General features: G+C 40.3%; 1 protein-coding gene across 1 annotated transcript in view; it reads left to right on the forward strand.

The window, feature by feature from the left end:
- The first annotated feature begins 3,492 nt into the window (after positions 1-3,492).
- Positions 3,493-18,099, forward strand: part of CNTN6 (contactin 6) — a 221,956-nt gene continuing 207,349 nt past the window's right edge. The window contains exon 1 of the mRNA XM_054033268.1: positions 3,493-3,605. The gene's annotated coding sequence lies outside the window, so the exon portion shown is untranslated. The remainder of the gene's footprint in view (positions 3,606-18,099) is intronic.

The following is an 18,099-nucleotide window of genomic DNA, read 5'->3' on the forward strand; positions in this document are numbered from 1 at the left end:
CTTTTTGCAGGTGTTCGGCTGTGATATATATACCTTTGGCAGCATCACAGCATTTCTATAATTCACTTTTTAGTGAGGGGAAAACATCAATTATGGAAAAGCCAGGATGCTGCCCAAGGGAAATTCTGAGTTTTGTTCTCAGTTCTGCCTCTGGTTCCTAACTCAGATTCTTGGTACTGGACAACACTCTCTCCTTCTTTCTCTTTTTTCAATAAACCTCACTGGTTAAAGATCCCCTAACCAATATAGATAGGCTGGATTAGTTACATGGGTTTGTGTTGACCATTTCATATGTTCTAGCAATCTGAGGCTGGGAAATTTCCTCTTTTTACAAAGAAAATGGGGCATGAGAGAATATGTTCCAGACATTCAAAAGTTTTCTCAACAAACTCATCAGACTAAAACCTTCTAATTCCTATCTTTCAGTTCAGACACTAGATTCCACTGTGACATTTTTAGTCATATCGGCATTCTGCTAGATTTAAGCTGATAAAACTCTTCCCTGTGATTTGCTGTCTACTGGAGAAATCCCATTGAAATCCTTTTTTGAGTTCACTCTAGTACTTTTCTTGGTTATTTTGTAATGCAGTGATTATTTTACAACATGTTAACAAAAGTGAAAAGTAGTTTATAAATATAACAGGTGTGTTTTCATTTTCATTTCTGGAGAAACTGCTTTCAAGGGTTTTAGATTTCTGAAAGTACAGCATGGATAGGAGAATATCATGGATTTTTATTGTTTTCTCTATCGACATTTTTAACACACAATTCGATCTGGTTGGAAATCTTCTGAAGGAAGTTCTTTTCTGCTGGAAAATGCTTAAAAAAATAGAAATCTCCAATTTTCCCATTAAATGAAATATCCTGTTCCTGCCCAGAAATGTAGACAACTTACTAGGCAACACCATTTGTTTTGAGGGGATTTTTCTCAAAACACAGGAATGGTTTCATTGTTAGTTTTTGTTTTGTGGCAAGACGACCAATTTATTATGTTGCAAGTATTTGCTTCTGCATTTAGACTTTTCTTTTTTATATAACTTAGAAAAGACACCCACATTCTTTAGAAGAAGAATTTTAATGATAACAAAAATCCATAAGAATTTCCTCCCTAATTAAATATAGCACTATTAATAATAAGAAGAACAGGAGTACATGTGGCACCTTAGAGACTAACAAATTTATTAGAGCATAAGCTTTCGTGGACTACAGCCCACTTCTTCGGATGCATATAGAATGGAACATATATTGAGGATATATATATACACACATACAGACAGCATAAACAGGTGGGAGTTGTCTTACCAACTCTGAGAGGCCAATTAATTAAGAGTAAAAAAAAAAAACTTTTGAAGTGATAATCAAGCTAGCCCAGTACAGACAGTTTGATAATAAGTGTGAGAATACTTACAAGGGGAGATAGATTCAATGTTTGTAATGGCTCAGCCATTCCCAGTCCTTATTCAAACCGGAGTTGATTGTGTCTAGTTTGCATATCAATTCTAGCTCAGAATTGTGTTGATTGTGTCTAGTTTGCATATCAATTCTCTTTGGAGTCTGTCATTAATAATAATATTTACCTACTTCACAGAGTATTGAAAGGCTTAATTAACTGTGTGAAAAGCACTTTGAGATCCCCAAATGGAAGGTATGGTAGAACTGCAAAATATTGTGTTAGAAATTAGGAAGAGTGGTTAAAAGTAGATTGAAACAGGAGCGGGAGTTATCACCACATTGGTCAATGGTGGACACACCCTACTGTCTGTCTATGGTATTTATACAAGCTCCATGGTACCTGAGTACTTAACTATATTTAGTGATTGTAGTCTCACAGTACTACCAATGAGCTAAGAGAGTACAGTTATCCACATTTTACAGGCACAGAGACTACAGGACTTGCACAAGGTCACACAAGAAGTCTGTGGTAGAGAAAAGAATGGAACTTGGGTCACCAGAGTAGCAGGCTAAGACCCTAACCACAGAACCAGTCTTTCTCCCTGCATTTGTGGCAGAGGGCTTCTTCAAACCAGAAAGAGTAGGTGAACTCTCTTCTCCTTTTGGGGGTGCTGCTTCCATCACCCTCTCCCACCAATGTGATCCCCCTTACTTCAGTCTTTACTGAGGAACAACTTCAAAACCCCATGATATGGCCAGTTGAGCTAAAAGAGAATTGATGTTAGCTACAGTACTGTCATATAAAGGTTTATGTAGACTAAGGGCTTGTCACTGCCTGCTGTGGCATTCCATCCTGTAGAGGGCAATGGACCACAGCAACACCAGCTATTATGTACATTTCAATGTGCATGGCACACAATTGCGAGATGACTGCTGTCAAAGTGATCATAAGTTCACTTATATGGCACCATCTAGTTGACTACACTAAAAAAGAACAAATTAAATTTGGTGTAAATTCACCAAAGTCAGTAGAGTTATGCTAGAAACTTAAGTTGGTCTATTGCGTGTAACTTTTATGTTTATTACTGGAGTCAATCCAAATTATCTAAACAAAATAAAACGTTCCCTCTATTTTATTTACCAGCATGTCACTTTGGTCTTTTTGGCACGTGCATATCTGTTGCCGTCTGACTTTCACTTCCTTTCGGCATCTTATTGCTCAGGCAGGCGTGCAATTAATCCCATTTCAAACTAATGGATTTACATGGGGATTACATTAAACTGTTTTGGTGAAGCAATAGCTGTGAAACAATGCACTACTCTTGGCAGAAATGTTCTGTAACCTGCCATTTACATGTCCCTCTCCTGTGAATACAAATATTTTACTAACTAAAGTAGAAGCATCCTCAGCTCTTGGCCTCTCCACTGGAGCAATCCCAAAAAGAGTAGTGGAAATCAGGGCAGTTTTGAAGTTTATTAATAAATAGAATTTGGTTATGCATTACTTTAGACAAGCAAGTCTATTTTTTTTAAATATGGAAAGCACAGAAGGGTTATTTAAATGTTTTGTGAAGAGAACTTGTGGTAGAATGTAATCTAAATCCAGACAGACTTCCTACAAGCTTAATCTTATGTAGTGCATGGAGCAGTTGTGGGACCAGGAAACAAACATAATTATTTCCACTCCTGTTCTAAATCTACTACTGGTTAGTGACCCAGTTTTCGAGAAGAGAGGTTTTCTGATTACCTGACAGGCACTCATATCTGTATGAAAAGAATTTAATCTTTCATGCACAGCTACAACACTGCAAACAAATGCTACTGGTGTGAAAGCTGTGCTTTTGCTTTCTCAGCTTGCATGAACAACGATTAGTAGAGAGCTGATTTTTATATGTACAAGATTTCCAGATAAGAATATTCTAAAGCCATAGCGGCTATGTGTGCATGTGATTCAAACACAAATCGTGTGGGTCCTGTCACGAATACAGCAAGAAAGCAGTGTATTTCATGGGTAGTACCAGTGAAGAGACACGCAATGCTCAGTGGATAAAAGGCTTGTAGTCCCAGCTGGGAAAATAGTTCCATTATCTCCCAGCTGCATAGACATTCCATACGGCTTGGTTCTGCCTGGATGAACAGTGTGGCTTGCTGAGAGCTTGAAACAGTTCTGCAGAAAATTGTAGAGATCCTGAGACATTTCACTGTTAAGATCTGTAAGTACAAAATTGTGGTGTCTACTGCAATGTGAATAATGCTGGGGAAGGTGCATTTTCTCTTTCTTTTGGTGATTTTCATTAGCATAAGAGGTAGAGAATGTAGAAAACAACAAATCACTGCTTTATTTATGCTGTGTTTCGATGAATAACTGATCCTCAAAATGTATTTATTCTTTGCTAAGGAAAAATATATATTGAATTTGTATTCAAGTGAGGTTAGGATAAAACATAATAGGAGACTGTGCTGCTATAAAGACACTACAGGTATATTTTTGACTGTTTCACTAGCTGTGTGTTGCAGTAAAACTAATGGGCAACACAGAGAATGACAGTGCTAATTTTGGCACTTTCATGTGACTTGATACGGCATATTAAAAGGTGGGCAAGGTAACAGGATACTCATCTCATTTTCTAAAAGCTGAAGGTTTAAAAGCAATAAACATATGGCTTCAGATGATTTAAGTAAGTCGTTAGATGAAAGTTTCCTCTTTTGTTTATTTAAATGGGGGGAACAAAACAAACAAAACAAACAAAAAATCCAAACAAACGAGGTGATAACATATACTGAACTTGATGTTTTCATCCAAAGATTTATGAATTAGTTGCAAGTTTGATTCCATCAGTTATTTATATGGTACATTGCAGCTTTAAAGGAACTGCAATACTTTATTAAAAGTTTTGGAAGTTTGTGGGTCCAGAGACAAACAATAGGAACTGTATGATGATCATTCAGTTGTGTTTTATGTCATGGTATATTTCCATTGTGCTTTTTGGAGAACTATTTTGTTGCAGACATTTGTTGCATTTTTAAAGGGACTTTTCTTATATTACTGATATAATGAGCCTCCATGCTAGGAATTTCTTACAGCATTCATAGAATAACTACACTTGTAAAATAATAGGACTGTTTAGATAAAAGTCTATTCATTCCTTTGTATTTTTTTTGCAGTAATTTATAGGTACATATTATAAGATGAATGCAGAATAGTTACTTCTTCTAAATCACCTTTATTTTTTTCTGAAGGCAGAAATCAAACTTGCTTCCTCTTCAAATATCTTGAAAGTCCTGTAAGTCTTATGTGGGAAAAGAAAATTAAATCTTACAATGCTTGCAATTCTGAGCACCACAGCAACACAAATAATGTATCTTCATCAGCAAGCCTTTGCCTTGGGGCTTCAGGGGTATTGAGTCAGTGTTTTGTGTTTCTTGTGTCTCTGCTTCAAAGGTACGATCACACAAAACGTCTCAAATTCCTATCTATCTGATGCTGGTGACTACTATATATCAGATTGTACAAAAAAGAATAATAAAATACACCCATACATATAACAATCTTCTTAAAATACTAGTGAGATACTAGTATTTTGGGGTTTTATTTTTAGTAACTAGTACTGTCTTTCAACTCAAGAATAAATCTGTAAATAATGCAAAACAACTTTGGCACTTTAAATCAAATTGGAGATATACTTTTCTTTTTTGTTTCCAGCTTTGCAACCATAATTAAGGAGGCTAACAGTGAATTATGGGATTTCCTAAAACCAGTTTCTTGCGGTTTAGGCAAATATTGTAATGATCACTGTAGTCAGCACCACCACCAACTATATCTTAGTGCTAAATTGCGGTCTTGTTTTGATTTTATGTTATGTCTGATTGGGAGGACAGAGGTTGTAGGAAATTTTGTCCTGCCTCTGTGTGCTGGAGTTGTTACGTGCAGTGTTCCAAAAAATCCATTGATTTCTATAAGCGAGTATTACAATATTTTCCACTCCCAAAAGAAGAATGTAACAAGGCCCCGGCATCAGAAATAGGGCAGAGTTCAGATTGTGTGTTTGTTTTGTGTGTCTCTGAAGCGGTACCATATATTTTGTTTTGTATTTCAACAGAAATTATTCATTAAAAGAACGTGTACCTATCTATACGCCAGTGTTGCTAAATTTCTTTCTAAGATTTTGCAGCAACTCTGTATTTATGGATTGAGTTTATAAAAGATACTCATCACAGATGCTCTCCCAATTGCCCTCACAGTGCGGTCAGATGAATGCAGTTTACTCTTCTAATGCAAAGAACACTCAAGGGAATTAAAATTAGGATTTCCCTAGCTCTGAGTCAGGGCTCCAAATGCTTTCCTTTCTTTCCCAACTCAATGGGTGCAGACAGACCCTTCTTAGTGATATGTTCCTTTGTGACATGCCATTGAGAGATGAATTTCAAGTGAACTCTCTTAAAGAAGATAAATTCAGAAAAAGATTGACTCAAAAATTCCCCCTTTTGCTATCAAGGTGGTAGTCCAAGAGGATTATATAGAGACATTTGGCCAAAATTCTAGCCCATTTTTCAATGGGCCTTCCATTACTGGTTGTAGGCCTAAATAATTCCAGGTACAATTTTGCACTTACAGTTACTATCCCTTGGACACCAAAGTATCTGATTTGTGTGTATAATCAGTTATGTAGATGTCCAGGTGATGTTTGCATTTGCAAAATGGCAGACCAGCATTTGATAATCTCTGTGATTTATTCACATTATTTAAACTCTCAATACAAAAATGGGATGTACAGAAAATGCATTTTTTCCCCAAAACAATGTGAGACTGCTTCACACTGTAAAAATCAAAACCCTACCAAAACAAAACACTTCACTGCACACACGGTTCTCCCCCAAGTTGAGCTTGAGAGGGAGGACAAGCCACATGTGACAGGTGTTAGTGAAGTTGCTAAATGTACTATTGGAAAGGGCTCAGATACTGTGCGGATGTGAGTGGTATAAGCACCTATATAGAATAGAATAGCATAGAATAGAATGCTGGCAAGACACTTTTTTAGAAAAGGGAGCAGTGAAACTTAGACATGCAAAAAGAGGATTCAGAATCTCTCCCTTGAGGTGTTGGGAGAGAATAAGGTGCCCATTTTCTTTGTGTTATACCTTCATGCTCCAACTCCATCTCCTCTCCCTGTGAAGCTCCAGCCAGGTAAGTGCCAGGCTATCATCTCATTTACAGTATTTTAGCACAATGGATTCCTGCCCTGTGGATTAGATACAGCTAAGTAGATTAAAAAGCAGTTTCTCTGCTTTTTCTCCTGAGGACTAGAAGTGTTTTCACCCATTTGTTCAGGGACTGTAAAATTAATTGCCCCACAATAGTCACATGATAATTAAAGATTCAACACCTCACTTCATTTTTAGTACTTTGCTTTACAAAACTGCTTCTTTGATGCCATTGCAGCAGATAATGATTTCCCAAGATCCCTTTATCTTCTAGTCCCAAATGTCTGTTTCTCTCTCATAAGAATGAAAAGGGCAAAATTGTGGGTCACCAGCAAAAAAATAAACATATCTCCCCTGCTTTTCTGTTAATACACTCATGGTCTGCATTCTCTTGAATGTTGCAACTTCAGTGCGGACAGAAGACAGATGACCTCTTTTCAGTACTGCTAGCACCAGCTGTGCGCCATTCAATCAGGGTTATTTCTCACTGGTAAAATCCCTGGTTTGTTTTCTTTTGCCCCAGTTGCATGGGTGCTGCAAATCTACTGTTGTCTACTTGGGATTTGGCATAAACTGGTTGTCCTCTTTTCAGGACAAGTTTACAACATGGCTCTGTCTACATTTCCCACTGATGCTAACACCCGTTCAGCTCCACTGGCATTAGCAGTGCTGGAATCTCAACTGTTTATGGCTGACACCAATGTTTTTAATACCCTGCTGTGAGGTGGGTTACTTGGCACAGTATTAAAATTGCCAGTGATCCATCCATCAAACACACAAAATTGCTAACGCTGGTGGAGCTGAACCTGTGACAGCAACAGTGGATGGGAAAATTCCTAGTGTAGGCCTATGACTCTTGAGTTCTCTTCTGTGTATATGCAATAGTTCCATTTGTCCACCCTGTGCAAAGATATGTGCACTGTGCAATCAGGTTGCAGGCATTCTGGCATCACCGTCTGCACCCTTTAGGTTTTAGATGTGGTGTAACCTCTTACCTGTGGCCAGGAATATAGTATCACCCAATTCCCGTGTCTAACTTTTTGTCACATACACAGCAATGTGTGTTACATTGACTTTAGCAAGGTATGTGCACTTCCATTCTTTTTTAGGGATGGCACAGAAGCAAGGCTTTACTATTAATATGGCAGTGATCGACATGTGCTAGGTGCTGTACATACAGGAAGTGGTAGTCGCTGGCCAGAAGAGTTTAGTTTAACCAAACAAAGACAGAGAATGGGGGCAAGGAGAGACGTGTGTGTGGTGGTGTGTGTGGAGGGGAAGTATAGAGACATAAATAACATATCCATGCAGAGGTATCAGGGTGACCATAGAGATGGGTAGCTTGTTAATTGCTCACTGCTGTCCTGGAGCAGGTCTTGGTAGGGCCTGACTCCTGTCCCCTGCTGCCCTAGCATGCCCTCACTGCTGTGCCCCATTACAGATCTCAGCTCTGGCTGACGACTCTTCCAGCGGAGTCTTGGTGCAGGGGCGGAGAGGCTCTGGTCTGTAGAATATCACATTGCAGAGGACAGAAGTTCTGGGAGCAGTACCCCACTCTAACGCACTGCTGCTCCTACTCTTGCCACACAGCGCCTGTGAGCTTTCAGGGGAGATTGTATTTGCTGGGTTTTTCTGACAATCCATCTAAAACCGACCTTTGCTACTGCCCCTGTCAAAGAGCAGGTGCTTAGTGCCAGTCATATGAAGAAGTTTAAGCAGACACCCAAACATGCATGTGAATCAGTGGTGGCAGGACTCACCCAACAATTGCCTGTCCTGAGATAAGACAGCTTTGGAGATGTGCACATGCCTTTTCTAGCTCTGAGAGGAATTCACTGTCAAAATTTTAAAACGGTCATATAAGATGGGTTCCTAGCCTACCGGAATCACGCAGAATACTGGGCAGAGCTTGGGAATTCGAAGGAATTAACCTGTTGTGTTTCATTCCCCCTCAGAAACTCCAATGCAATAGGGTAATCTAAGTGTCCTTGGTCTGTCAAAGTTTGTAGCTGGTCCCTGAATGGGTGTGCTGACGAGGGCACAAACATTTTTAACTCTCACACAAAGGGACCGCCCATGGTTACATCAATTCTCTTAAGTACAAGGACAGTTCCCTGCTAGCACACCTGAGGTGCTAGCTGCCTCGGAGAAAGCTGAGGGAGAAAGCTGAACTATGGCTCTTTGTCACACAGAGCCTAAATAGCTGGCTTATTGTGGAAGAGAGATCCCCTTCAGTGATGGTGTAGCAGGCAGGTAGTTCTGGGAGGCAGCGTGCAATGCCTCTTGGAACTCACATAGGTGCATTGGCCTAATGGGCACAATCTGGCCTTTTGTGGGAATAGCTTTTCAGGTTGTCAAAGTGTGCCCTGTGGTCTCTGTGGAGGGTTTTTTGTTTGTTTTGTTGATACAAGTGGGAGGCATGCACGGTACATACTGCAAATGGAGTGTTCAGGGAACAGAGAGAGAGAGAGAGAGTCATTTCCCTCACTTAGATCCTATAATATGGTTCTAGTCTCTAAAGATGAGACCAAATGAAGGAAGATGGTCAGAAACACAGTCCATGTTATTAAAATTCTTGGCAGCATCCGCTGTAAAGTTCTTGTTAAGAGAGATGGAAAATGGCAAAAAGATGAGAGAAACAGTGTTATGTCCTTTTCCTTTACACACCATTAATAATACAGGGAAGCCACACAGACACAGTTGGGTTCCAAATAACTGAGTTTATTAACTATATACAAACAAGGAGGAGGGATAGCTCAGTGATTTGAGCATTGGCCTACTAAACCAAGAGTTAAGAATTCAATCCCTGAGGGGGCCACTTAGGGATCTGGGGCAAAATTGGTCCTGCGAGTGAAGACAGGGGGCTGGACTCAATAACCTTTTGGGGTCCCTTCCAGTTCTATGAGATAGGTATATCTCCATATATATATATATATATATATATATGCGAGATCTGGTGTTCTGGCAGGGTTCTGATGGCTATGGCAATAGAAGATAGGAAGAAGACCCAGTACAAGGTTTCCAAACTATTTAAAGGGACACCATCCACTTCCTATATAAAGAACGAAGAGTACTTGTGGCACCTTAGAGACTAACAGATTTATTTGGGCATAAGCTTTCATGGGCTAAAACCCACTTCATCGGATGCATGCCCACCTTAATTGATTAGTCTCGTTAGAGTTGGTATGGCAGCACCCATTTTTTCATGTTCTCTGTGTATATATATCTTCCTACTGTATTTTTCACTGCATGCATCCTATGAAGTGGGTTTTAGCCTACGAAAGCTTATGCCCAAAAGAGAAGGGAGGTGGAGCACAGGGGAGGAGAGAGTAGAAGGGACATGTTTGGAGTGAAGCTTAGTTTGAAGAGACTGTGAGGAGATTGGATCAAACAGCCAATCAGTGGATGGCAGAGAAAGTCAGAGAACTTTCTACAGTTTTTGACTGGAATGTCCAGGGGTCCCTATTTTGGCTGCTTCTGCCTCTACCAGCTCAAGTCTCTGTCTGGCTGTCAGGGTAACCAGAGAGTAAGTGTGAAAAATTGGGACGGAGGTAGGAGGTAATAGGTGCCTATATAAGACAAAGCCCCAAATACCCTATAAAGTCGGGATGTCTGGTCACCCTACTGATTGTTCTCTGCAGTTTTGCCACAACACCACATGGTAATGGGAAGAGGAGGCACCCTCTGGGTCTTAGTACCCCAGAGTATGTGTGGGGAATCTACCCTGCACAGTTTCTGGGTTCAGGAGATTGGGTTCAGGAGCAGAGGCCCCAGCTGGTCACCATCAATCATATCCCTTCCCTTCAGTGCAGCCACCCCTGCTTTCACTGCTTCTTGGCCTACCAGCTGTAGTCTCTGGCATTCTACAGTGTGCAATGGATTTACAGGGAATAGAGGCATATTAAACTAGTTAGCAAAGTTAATTCTAATGCTATCTCTGGTCAAGTAATCCCTAAAAGGGCTGTTTGGTAGTCATATGCGGTTGTTTGAATATAGCAGAGCAATCAGTGCATTTGTAGAAAAGTACTTAAGCAACAGAGAAATGTCACCCTGATAATAAAGGGAGTTGCTGTCAATTGTGTTTGATTGTCTTAAGAGCCACAAAAACACAATGTAAGAGAAAAGACCCATACACAAGCTGCTCAAAAGTTTATTTTTAAGCAAGTGTCTTCAGTGCCACCTAGAATACAAAGTATGATGTTGAAGCTTCAACAATAAGAATACTCTGGGGACTATAATATGGGTAAGGGACTACATGTATGTAAACTAGATGAGGAAGAGCTGAAAAGCCCATAAGAGCAGCTGGGAACAAGGAGAAACAACTAGCACTATGTGACCTAACAGTTCTCAGCAGACCATCAACACGTTCTCCCAGGACCATGAGAGTCCCACAGGTCACAAAACTGCTGTCCTCCCCAGTGACATTCCAAAGACTGTTAATTCAATCACAGTCAGAAGGAAAACATTTACAAGATGACAAAGCAAAAATACAAAAAAAGTACATAATACATCATTTCAAAGTAAGAAAAAAAGAATACTTTTCAAAATGTAGAAGAGCTTGCCTATATCAAATAAGCATAAACTGGAGTCATTTGAGGTAATGACTGAGGTCTAAGTACTGTCTGTGACCTCAGAACTGATCAAGATGCTAAAAGAAATTTAAATAGAAGTGACACAAATAAAAACATTGGCAGACTCAGGAGCCCCATTAGATACAGGCCTCCTGGAACAAGATATCAAATCCCTTTATAAGACCTGATGGGTCTAGAACTCAGGTCTGCCAGGCTGCTGACAGCTCTATAATATCATCCAGTAGCAGTTGTACCACACTTGCACATGGCCTGCTGAAAGTTTGACAGACAGTCCTCTCTCTAGGGTTTGACAGACTGCAGGCTCAAGGCTCCTGATTAGATCCCTACTCTATATAAACCCAACGTGGATTCCAGGAAGTGTCCAGGCAACAGTGTGGACCTTCTGTTTTTGCCATGATCATTTGTGCTCCCTGCTCCTGAACTTCTGATTCTGACCTTGGACCTGAACTCCTGACTCAAACTTGGACCTATGGTATTGATCCTGGCCTGGAACCTGGCTATGAACTGGTCCCCAGCCTCAGGTTTGCCCCTGCTCTGACCCTTGGTCCTGACTGCCCTTGTTGGGATCATGACACCACTGCTCATTGTCAGAAGAGTAGGTTAAAAAGTGGGAATTTTTTTCATGAGAATTTACACACACACACACACACACACACACACACCACTCCTTTTTCATTAGAATTTTTGTCAAAAATTGAGTTAAAAAATGAAAATTCAGCTCTGTCAGGAGAGAAACTCCTCTAAAATAAGTTCATCGCCACTTACAGCCTTAGTAGCCTTTCCCACCTACTCCTTCAAGAGACATCTTTTCTTTATATGTATTTGTTTATTTAAGGCCAGATTCTGCCCAGCCCAGAAAGTGTGTGTGTGTGTGTGTAAAGTAGTAGGGCGTCAAGTAACCTATTCTCTGTACCACATAAGGACAAGCAGAATTATTGCATGTGTTCTTAGGGATTCATCCATTTTGCTCCATTCTTACTTCTCAAGAATCACAGAGAGTCACAAAAAGATGGGGAGGAGACAAGGTGATTTCTTTTTTCCTCCCCCTACTCTATGTCCAGCATAGGAAAATGAGCTTCACCTCACAACAGGTATAGTAATCTGGATGCAGAGGCTGTGCACTTGGGAACTCTCCTCCCTAAGACTGCGTTCTTCCCATTGGCATCTTGCCCTATACAGGGGAGTGCCTAAATGCCACAATCTAATCCTTATTTATTTAGATTTTGTATGTTATGCTTGTTTTCACTTTAATAGCTGGAGAGTTTCCTTTCTCAAGCTGAATTCTTGTTTTCAGCAGGGGAGTGTAAGATTTTTTCCTGTTCGCATAGTGAAATGTGATATTTCAAAAGAGTGAGGTATTGGACCTAACAAGGAATTAACAAGAGGCAATACAGAGGGCAGCAGAAGGTAAATCTAGAGTCCCAGGGTCTGACAGTGGCAGTAGTAATAGACTGGATCCAGCTTAGGGGCATCAAGGTAGCTTTCTATTTCTCTGTAAGAGTTAATAATTCCAGACAGAACTAGTAGCACTGCATCTTACACCACTGGGAAACAGTAACAGAACTCCCTATCTCACATACCAGCAGAGGACATCTTGGGTGAATCATGGACTTGAACTTGCCCAAGTCCAACCCCAGAGCCCTACTGCAGTTTCCTCAAAGTGTGTAGTAGTAGTAATAATAATAATAGATAAAGTAGTGACAACAGTCATTGATCTAAAAGCTGTCACACAAAGAGCTGTATTTGCTGCCCTCCAGCCACTCCTATGCTATAGCAAGAGCATTGTTGAAAGGATGCTGCGGCCTTGCCCAAATCTATCCACAGATCTTAATTTGGGAACTGAGCCTTCAATAGCTCCTCCAGACTTGTGCGAAGATTCCAAAAGTGCCATTCCTCCCAGCCAAACCCCTCCAGAAGCAGGGCTACAGTTATTGGCAGAGATGCCAACAGCATAGAATTACTGTTGCTGTACCCTCAATTACAGAGAGAGGGGGAAGATCTGGAACCTAGAATTTCGAACTATTGAAAAGACCCACCAAAAAAAGTGTCCAGCATGAAATCCACATGCATTTCAGCAGCACAAACACCTTTTTTCAAAGGCCTCTCATAGCTCACTGATAACCACTGCATTAACTTTATTTTACTGTCTTAACTCAATTTCAGTGGTTTTAACACACGTTTTTAATGTTTAGTTATTTTTCATTAACTTTAGTGGTTGCATAATTTAATGTCTTATGGTCTGTTACGGAATTTATATCTTTGCATCATTATGAATGATTTACTAACCAATTACATAAGTGGTCAGCAACTATGCAGATATATTGATTTTAAGGCGATTTGATAATTTTACAGTATCTGGCCTACTGATTGAATTTAAGCCATTTATAAGAAAATGGACAACACTAAGTACAATTAATGCATTTGCAATTGTTATTGACATGTTGCATTCTCTGATGCATTGTAAATAGTTTAAAAATTTGTAAAATATGTGTGCATTATCTTTTATAGATAAATGTTTCTCTGTGTAAAGTAATTAACTGGCTTGTGTATGTAGGCACCATTGCCTTCCACTGGCTAGAATCATAATGGTTAATATTAGTAGTTGTTTAGATTAACATATATAGGTAAAAAGCCGTTATCATGGGCAGGGCCGGCTTTAGGAAGTGTGGGGCCCGATTCGAATACCTGGCGGTGGTCTGGGCCTTTGGTGGCACTTCGGCATAGGTCCTTCACTCGCTCCAGGTAGAAGCACATTTTCACACACACACCGCTACTAAACCAATGGCCTTCCTCTGCACTAAGACTTTCTTCCACCCCCTGTAGAACTCTGCTCTCCCCATCTGCATCCTCTGCCCCCATAGCAAAAGTCACACTTGTGCCCAGGCCCCCAAATGCCTATCCAATGGATAGGATTCTCGATGTTTCTTACAGTGAATATTTTTGGATTATATCATAGACCCAGGAAAGGGGGAAATTCCAAAACAGAGAGGCCTTTAAGTATACTGGCCCAGTCCAGAAAAGCACTTATGCATGTGATTGTTAAGTGTGGGAAAAGTCCCACTGAAGTCAGTTTGTCTACTCACATCCTTAAAGCTAGGCACATGATTAAGTGTTTACTTGGATTGGAGCGCAGAATACTTAACAGTGCATCTTGGAAGAAAGAGCTATTATATACCCTGGACACTCCAACTCAAGCATTTCCACTGACCTCAGCTGAGAGACATGGGTCTCTCAAAAAGACAGGTCCCAAGCCACTTAAGTGACTTATGGGTCTATAAAGCAAACCCAATATCTTAACTCCGCCTGAAAACCAACAGGGAGATCAAGCAGATTCCAGAGCACTGGTGCGCCGGCTGAGATATTCTGCTGAACGAATGGAGCACCAGCTTCAGTTTCTGAGTTGATTTACAGAGTAGACGCCTGCAGAACACGCTCCTGGAAATGCCCAAGGAGGAGGGTACCCAACAGAAAAAGATGTAACCTCCTAATAAGACATCTTGGTGACTCTTGCTACAGGATTGTGTCACAGCAATGTAACAGAGTCAGTAGATATATATATTCGTTCCTGCCATATGATAGGGTTATAAGCCTTCTATTTATCTGATGCATATCAGGCAACCAGTGCAGAAAAATGAAGAAAAACAATAGTCTATTACCAGCACTCCTGTGTGTTTTGCCTTTAGTACATGGCATCAGAAGTAAATGAAAAATCTGGCAAATATGAAGCCAGCTGAATCTCTCACTAGGAAAAGGGAACCAGGCAAAGAACTAGCACTTCTAAACTTTCCTTGTGAATTGTGCAGCAAGTGGTATTGAAGAGACATCAGAAAGGGTAAGGTGCTCCTCACTGCTGCATATGGCAGGCCCAGAGGCATTGCAAATCTACAGGGCAATCCCGTGGGGACAGGAAAGGGACTGTACTCTGCTAGACAAAGTCATTCCCATTTTCCAGAGGATTCTGATTCATGTGACAATGTCAGTGGGGAAAGGCACATTGTTGAATAAATGGCATGAAATCAAGAGAATTACTTCTGAGAATTGGCTTACTCCCTGAAGAGCAAGGTTACATCCCTTCCACAGTTTTTTTAAGCATTAACTCTTCTAACTCTGGTATATAGATAACAAGGATATTGAATAGGTAATGCTAACAGAAATTTTGGGGCGAGAGATAAAACTTCATGAGTCAGGGTTTAAACCTACCTCTGACAATTAGGAATTAGGGGCAGGGTCTTTACTGGGGCAGATTATTCTTCATCTGCCTACTGTGGAGATTTTTGCATCTTCCTTTGGAACTGGCCACTGTTAGAGGGCAGTCAGGCCTAATGGTCAAAGGAGTCAGACCTAGGGGTTAGAAGAGGCATCAGTAGCCAGGAATAGGAACCGACAGTCAGAACTGGGTTACCAGGAGTGAGGCAAGGTAGTGGCAGGGCTGGGTCCAAGACCAGGGCAGTTGCGGGGAACAAGCAGGCACAGCAGCTGTCACATCCATAAGGAAATGCCTTGAGAAGCTTCCAAACTGCTGGGTTTAACAGCTGATCTGCTGACTCTTCCCACCAATCCGGTAGTGTAGCCAATCAGGCACCCTGCTACAACCTACTCATTAGGTATCCTGGAGACTGGCTGTTCTGCTAGTTCCGATTCCTGCCACTGTTGGAGGCAGGAAAGTGGATTACAGTGACTCTAGGTCTGATCCAGTATGGAAATTCCCATCTTCCTATAAATCAGTAGAAGTTCCTATGATCCCACCAGTTGCATATTTGGGCCCTGTATTGATATATATTCAGATTTTGCCTGTGGTGAGTATTGTTGCCCTAATTTTACAGATAGGGAAAGCAAGGCTAAGAAAGATAATATTATTTACCAGGATTAAAATGATTTGTATTAGATTAGGTAGAGGTCAAGAGAACTTGGTTCTGATGTTGACTTGTTCATTGACTTTGAGAAATCTCCGAACACTTCTAAGTCTAACTCTGATTTTCTTTGTAACTAATGTCTGTAAAATAAGAACAAAGTATTATTAAAGTCAATAACAAAATCCAGACAGAATCCATGGATTACTTGTTCATTTAAGACCTGAACCAAAGCACACTGGAATCAATGGGAGTCTTTTCACCAAAATCAATGGGCTTTGGATCAGGCTTTTTAGACCCCCAGAATTCATAAATGCAAACATTTAAGTGAAGATGTCTGTCTAGTCTTAATATTATTCACTATGAATTTCTGTCCCTCAAAATTGTGAAAAACCCCTGAATTTTGGAAATAGACAATTGAATAAGAAAAACATCAAAACGCCCATACTGTTCATTTTGCACAATTTCTCCCAGCTGCATTGATTAAATAGCATCCCAAAATGAAAGTGTCACAATTGAGTCTTACAGCTTTCTTTTCCAGTCAAAGTCTGGAATGGATGTCACCAAGATAACTCCTCCTGAGATATTGTTGTCCCTCCTCATTCTTTGATCCCATTCTTTAATCGATTTTTATGTTTTTCTTTGATCATGCATGAGAACCAGGAAATGTTCCAGCAAGGATAGATGTATTTGACTCCATTGGTGAGAGGAGTAGTTGTTTTTTTAAAATGGGAAAATGAAGAATTGGCCACATGTTAAAAAGATCACAATGCAGACTTTTGCTGTTCTTTTATTTTACAATGTCAGAAACGTAATGTTTGCTTTTGGGTAAAATTCAAATCAATGCAACCCTCATAACCTAATAACAGGTTATAGATTGTTATCCAATATATAATTTGTTACACAGTCTATCTATGGCTTCTATTTATTGAGTCATTAAAAGTTTGTTTTTGTAAGGTAGACATAATTTGAGTAGGGCATAACAAGGAATAACCTTTCATACATACCATGCTATAAATTAAATTACCCTTAAACTAAGTCATTAATCATGTAGCTGCAGCCTAATGAGACCAAAATAGACAAGAACAGCTTGAAATCTTTCTTCAAGGGACAACTTTGTATTTATAGTATCACAGCATTTTCCATATAGTTTTATAGATTGGTTGGGTGGCTCCCACACATTTTTTTTCCCCAAGCTACAAAATGGTGTGTTGGTATTTAAAGAATAAGTGTTTTTCATTGTGCCATAAACTACAGCTGACTGTGGAAATATAAGGCTAGAAGAGGGATAATACACTATGCCTTGAGTAGTGGGTAGTGAATAATTGCACTGACCCAGGAGGTGATCTGGTAGGTACTTCAGACGGGTGCTGCTTATTTCCCCCATGGCCATCCGCAAAGATGTTGGGGGGAAGGCACAGGTGTGGTTTTGTTTACTCTATGCTTAACATCTGTGCATTTGCTTCTTGGGAGAATATCTGGCCCATTAGGTCCATCCCCCCACCATTCCCTCATCACCTGGAGTGAACATTCTGGTAACATGGCAATGCAAGAGAGGGTGGGCATCCTTCATCCCCCATACTCTTCTACGCAGAAGGGTCAAATATAGCCCATAGTAACTTGTATCTATTGTACCTCCAGATCGAATATTTAATACTTGCTGTTAGGGATTGTGTGGTAGGCTGTGAAGTAAATTTAAGTTTGCTGTACTTAGCACTCAGGTATTTTTCTTTTCTAATATACATTTCCCCCCTTCTACGTACACTGATCCTGAGGCTGTTCAGAGGCTAAGTGGTCGCAACCATGAAGTAGAGCAGCCCAAGGGCTGTTCTTTCTTACATTGGCTGTTCCAGAAGCTGGGAATTGCTGAGGGTCAGACTTGTCTGAGTCATGTCCCAAAGCTAGGGTTGCCAATTTTGGTTGGATGTATTCCTGGAGATTTAATCACATGACATAATTGTGACACTACGCCCCATATTCTTCATAGAGGTATGGTTATGATATGATTATGGCATAACTAAGATGTATTTTATGAAAGATGGGTTACGTGAGATATCATTGGA

The sequence above is a fragment of the Malaclemys terrapin genome, chromosome 7, assembly GCF_027887155.1.
Source record: "Malaclemys terrapin pileata isolate rMalTer1 chromosome 7, rMalTer1.hap1, whole genome shotgun sequence".
NCBI classification, from domain to species: domain Eukaryota; kingdom Metazoa; phylum Chordata; order Testudines; family Emydidae; genus Malaclemys; species Malaclemys terrapin.